Here is a 6,000-nt window from a genome sequence, read left to right as displayed (position 1 = left end):
TTAGTGGACAAAGGAAGTCAGCTGAAAAATGTTATCAAAATGGAGCTCCCTAAGCTTCATTCCAAAGATTCTGATTCAGTAGGTATGGGGTGCAGTCTCTTAGTCAGCATTTTTAATTCTGCTAAAGATGTTTTTCTTTTTCAAAAAATAAATGTATATAAATATGGCATACATAACCTCATATTGTCTTAATTAAACACAATGTATGTCATAACCTCATATTATCTTAAACACAATATTTATATATATTTAATTAGTAAAAAGTTTGCTATAGTGAAGCAAACTAACATATCCATCATTTCATATAGCTATACTTTTTTGTTGTTTTTGTGGCAAGAGTAGCTAACATCTACTTATTTTGCATGAAACCCACAGTACAATTTTATTACCTGTAGTCCTCATATTGTACATTAGATCTCGAGACTTGTTCATCATATATATATATGTATACACACACACACACACACACACACACACACACACACACGTATATATGCTTCTTTGTATCCTCTGACCTACATCTTCCCATACCCCCAGTCCCTGCCTCTGGTAATCACTGTTTTGTCCTCTATCTCTATATATTTAATTTTTTTTTACAAAGATTCGGCATATAAGTGAGACCAGGAAATATTTCTGTGTCTGGATTATATCACATAGCATAATGTCCTCCAGGCGCATGCACATAGTGGCAAAAAGCAAGATCTATTTTTTAGGACTGAATAATATTCCATTGTATATTTGTACCACATTTTTATCCCCTTGTCCATCAATGAATGCTTAAGTTGTTTCCATATGTTGGCTATTGTGAATAATGCTGCAATGAACATGGTAATACAGATATTTTTACAAAGCTGTGATTCCACTTCCTTCTGAGTATATGCCCAGAAGAGAGATTGCTAGATCATATGGTAGTTCTATTTTTAATTTTTTTACAATCATCCATACTGTTTTTCATAATGCTGTAGCAGTTGACATTCCCACCAACAGTGTACAAGACTACTCTTTTCTCTACACTCTCTCCAACATTTATCTGTAGACATTTTGATAACAGCCATCCTAATAAATATGAGGTGGTATTTCTTAGTAATTTTGATTTACATTGCCGTGAGGGTTGGTGATGCTGAGCATATTTTCATAAACCTGTTGTCCATTTTTATGTCTTCTTTGGAGAAATGTCTATTTGGGTCTTTTGTCCATTTTGTATTGGGTTTGTTTTTCCACTGTTAAGTCATATGAGTTCTTTATAAAATTTTTGTGTTAAACCCTTAGGGTGCTCATTTATTTTCATTACTTTAACCAAACCCTAAATGCTGGGGGTTCCAAATTGAACCTACACCCCAGCCTTATTTATGAGTTTAACTGACTATTTAATATTTTGATCTGAATATCCAAAAAGTTCAAAATGTCCAAACTAATTTTACTTTGTTCCCAAATCTTTTCTTTTTTTTTTTTTTTTTTTTTTTTTTTTTTTTTTTTTTTGCTGAGATAATGGCATCATCATCTAAACAGAAGAAATCTGGTTAGAATTTGTGCCCTGCAAATAGTTTCCTACAAGTCTCTTCTACAATCATATTTGACATATAAATCACCTGGGAGAGCTTGTTAAAAATGCTGAGTCAGAAACTCCTCAAATGCTTATGCATTAAAGCTGGAGGAGGCCCATGAACCTGCATTTTAAATAAATCTTTCCCCAGTGATTCTGATGAAGATGGCCCCGAACAACCACTTCTAAAAATGCTGTCTGTCCTAGGGATTCCTCCAGTTATTCCTAGCAATAGGACCACAAAGGCTTTGAAAGCATTTTTCACAATAGAGGACTTGGGGGTGGGAATAAGCGATAGTTTGATCTTCCCCATAATCTTTAGCAGAGCCTCCCAAAGCAACTCTAAATAACAGTGCAAACTAAGTAAAATCAGTGCACTTCTAACTAAAGTTAGTGTCAGGTTAAGTCACCAGCCATTCCTCTCCTAACAATATTGACACCCCCAAGCCCTTCCCGTACAGATATTCCTGGAATTATGTTTTGCCATCGTGCCAGTAACTCTGAAAGAATGCTTGCTTGCCCTTCCCTCTAATTTTACTCCCTTTGGCCTTATTCCCATGAGGACACATTACTGATTTAAGGAATTGAAGAGCAAGGCTTACAAATATCTCAAGTAGGCAGTACATACCTCTGTAGTGGTGATATCTACTGTTTATGTCTTTCTAAGGAAATTTTTCAGACCACCTCCGCTAGAGGAAGCTCAATTGAGAGAATTTTTACCATAAAGGTCCCTGGTTTGTATTACAGTATTTTAAAAATTAACCTGTTTGAAACTGTGGATGAATTTGCTTTATTGCCTTAAAAATATCCTAATTTGGTGTTTTCTTCAACTGTCCTTTAGTGCATGTTATGCCTCTAGGTTCAGAAGTGAAATGATTTTTGTTCAAGTTTATTAGAATAAAATTGGAGTTCAGCTGGTCACTCTGAGGCATAGCAACCAAGTGACTGATGTCTTTTTAATCTTTAACAAGTTCCATTATTCACAAATTGATGGTATTTAAGGAATCTGAAGTAATGCAAACCACATAACTTTGAAATATTTGAATATTCTAATGCTCAGAATGAAATATTTTTCATACTGATTAGGCCTCGAAATTGGGTTTGAATGAAAACATTGTCAAACAGAGGTTGTAGTGCAAATAATATAAAACATAAGTGTAAAGGGTGTTGATTCATTTTAATTTTATCTCTTTGCAAACTGAATATGCAAAATGTCATCTTGATGTTCAGTCTCCCTCCTCTATCTGCATATCAAAATGTATAATGAGGAGGTACAGTTTTTTCACTGAGAAAAATCAGTGGGAACTGAAAAACAGGCAATTTACCTAGGTTTTACTGTGAGTATTTTGCTTTGATTTCAGGTAGGTGAGGCATTGATTAACTCTATTTTTCTAAATCCAAAGCAAGACTTTTTACCTTAGCTGAGGTCATCTGCAGACATTTTCCACAGTTTGGAGCTATTTTTTGAAATATCTTGCATCTCCGCTTTTCTCTCCATATTTCTTTTCTCCACTCCCTTCCTCTCTCCCAGCTGCAGGGATTCGTCCTCTAAAAGAGTGGAGGTGGGAGGGAACAAGGAATGGAAGCAAAGCAGGGAGCATGAGCTAGAGAATGCCAGGATCTGGCTTTTGTTATTGGTTGGCTGCCGCCTGATGGATAGACGAGGGAGGAGTGTACTCTCTTCAGTGTGTTCTGACGGAGCCGAAGTACAGAAACCATATTTACAGGTAAGAGCAAAAAATAAAAAAAAGAAAAGAAAATTCTTTTTTTATTTAAAAGAGAATGCTTCTCAATTTTTACGGAAACAATTTTATGAGAGGAAAATTATTCTGAGGACGTTTTCCGAAAGTGTGTCCCTTTTATTACTTGAGGAAGCTTTGCAATGAGCTTGCTGTTCTTTCTCTCTGCAAAATCCTTAGCTGATTAAAAACAAAACAAAACAATCACCAGAGGCATGTCTTATCCTAAATAACTTTCTATGCAAGTGTCACTGAAGCAAAATTAATAGATAAAATGAATCATCATGTGTCTCTTTAAAAATGTTTAATTCAAGCTTGTTACTAGGAATCGCAGGAAGGATGAGAAAACCTCGGTAAATTCCACAGGTCCTGAGAAAATGGAGCCTTCTGTGAATATACAATATAAAATTTCATGTGATGGCTTTTAATACTGACAATACAGTAAAAGGCTTAGGAAAACTATTTTTGCAGGTCATAGGCTCTTTTAGCACTAATTTAGAATGAATGATTTGTGTGCATTTAAGCCCTTTTATTTAACTTACTTCTCTTGATAAATCTCATGTTGTTCAATAGTTGCATTATTTTATTCAGTAAACTTTAAGCTTATGTGATAATTAAACAATGATTTGTCTCTATTTGTTAACTTACATGGAGCCATTTTTATTTTAAAGCACAGAAACCTAATTTTGAAGGATTAAACATTGCTGTAAAAAATAGCATCTTAACAGTCATGTTTCCTTGGTAGTTTAATTTATCAATCAAACACATCTAGATAAGAATTCCATCAGAGCATTTATATTGTTGATAGTATCTCTAGGCAATTTTTTTTTAACAATTTTACTAGGTGCTTGTATCTCCTAATATGGTCTTTTATATTGCCTTAGGGAAAATAGCTACAAGTTCTAAGTATGTAGAATAAATAACACACTTGTAGTAAAAACATACAAAAAAATTGAACTCTCAGTCACTTAATTCTTTATTTTAATTCATAAATATAGGTCATTTAACGATGGTAGAACCTCATTAAAATTGAGCTTTCAAGAATTATGACTGACTTGAGTACACTGGCCATCAATTAATACCTGTTGATTATAATAATAAAATAAAAGTCTTTCAATGAGGTAAATAATTTGTTCATACATATTTTAATACCTTTTTGAATGAATTAAAACTAATAGGAATGACTATATAATTTCTAAATATTTTTTGCTATTGTTTTTCTATTTGTTTATTGTTTTTCAAATTTTTTTATTTATTGTACTTTTTTTGTTTGAGAGAGAGATTTTGTCTTTGAATAAACAGACACAAATATAATAGTTCTTGCAAAATTAAAATAAGAATGAGAAAATTGCTGAATATTAGTATGAATTATCTAAATGAATTGAGAATTACCTTAAATTTCCTAAATGTACTAAATATAGTTAATAACATGTTTATATGGTTAAGTGTCATAATGAACCAAGTAAATATTCTGGTATGGTTTATTTTGAACTATTTCTGGATTTCAAAAATTATTACATAATACTGAAATTTTGGCATGTTTCTAATTATTGATGGATCTTTCCAATTTTGTTTTTTTAAGCAAAACAATGGTTGAAATTAATCCACCCCTCACCCCAAGATTGAAATTCAAGGTGATATATAAGACCAGATATTCATCTCCTAAAATGTATTAGAGGAAATAAAACAATGCAGCTATATTTTTTAGAAATTATAAATTCTGAGTAAAGCTACCTCCAGGAATGAAGGGGAATTGATGAAAATTAGAGAGCAGAGTTCCACATGGTTTTAAATTATTCTGTTTCCTTGGAAACCAGCTGCTGCAGATGCATTTTGCTTTCTTTGGCTAAAAATATCACCCTTTTAATAATCACTAAGGGAGAGGACTGAATAAAACCAGAGTATATTGTTGCTGCTTTTTATAATTTCCTTAATGGTTCACATATTTTGGATGAAAAGTAGATAAACCCTTTCTCAATCAGCATTTCCTATCAGCCACTGGCAGACGTCTGCAAGTCTTATAAAAATGAGACAACTGGGATAGCTTTTACTGCAGAGTCCACAGGAAGAGATAGAGAGAGAGAGAGAATGTGTGCTGGAGTGGCGACAAGAGAGAAAAAAAAGCATGAAAGAAAACAGTTAAGAGGTTACTGTCCAAGTGAAGGATGAAACAAAGCAAATGAAAACCATGTAAGGGTTTCAGTGAGAAATGGGAAGGCATCACCATTTTTTTTTCCTTTGGTACAAACATTTTTAAGATTTAAATGTAGGTTGTTAATGGAGCTCACTATATACAACTTTGTCCCCTTTTCACAACACTCTTTCCTTTTTCTCTTTCTGTTTGCAGTGGTTTGCAATATACTGAATAATACAATAAATTAAGAAGTATTTTTTAATGTATCAATCACTTTAATCATAAAAAGAAAAGCTTGATATATGTCCAGGCTATGGATAGTGAGGAGCATTCAATACACATTTTGACATTAGAATGAGAATTTTTTAAACTTAATGTCCAAACCATGTTTCATTAATGCAGTTATTTCCTTATCTTTGTAATCTATTTAATATGTATAAAAATTACACATTCCAACAACCTAAAAGCTATTTGTGTTAATGTTAAGGTAATTAATGTAAAATTTAATATAAATTACTGTAAATGCACATATATCCTTTTTGCTTTATTTGAAACATTTTTGCTTTCTTTGAAAATAAGTGTTA

At 32.6% G+C, this 6,000-nt stretch overlaps 1 protein-coding gene across 1 annotated transcript in view; it reads left to right on the top strand.

The window, feature by feature from the left end:
- The first annotated feature begins 3,176 nt into the window (after nt 1-3,176).
- Nucleotides 3,177-6,000, top strand: part of CSRNP3 (cysteine and serine rich nuclear protein 3) — a 215,566-nt gene continuing 212,742 nt past the window's right edge. The window contains exon 1 of the mRNA XM_012496287.2: nt 3,177-3,270. The gene's annotated coding sequence lies outside the window, so the exon portion shown is untranslated. The remainder of the gene's footprint in view (nt 3,271-6,000) is intronic.

This window comes from Nomascus leucogenys, chromosome 17 (assembly GCF_006542625.1).
Source record: "Nomascus leucogenys isolate Asia chromosome 17, Asia_NLE_v1, whole genome shotgun sequence".
Taxonomy (NCBI): Eukaryota; Metazoa; Chordata; class Mammalia; order Primates; family Hylobatidae; genus Nomascus; species Nomascus leucogenys.
Note: the sequence above shows the minus strand (reverse complement) of the source record. Positions and strands in the feature narration are given on the sequence as shown.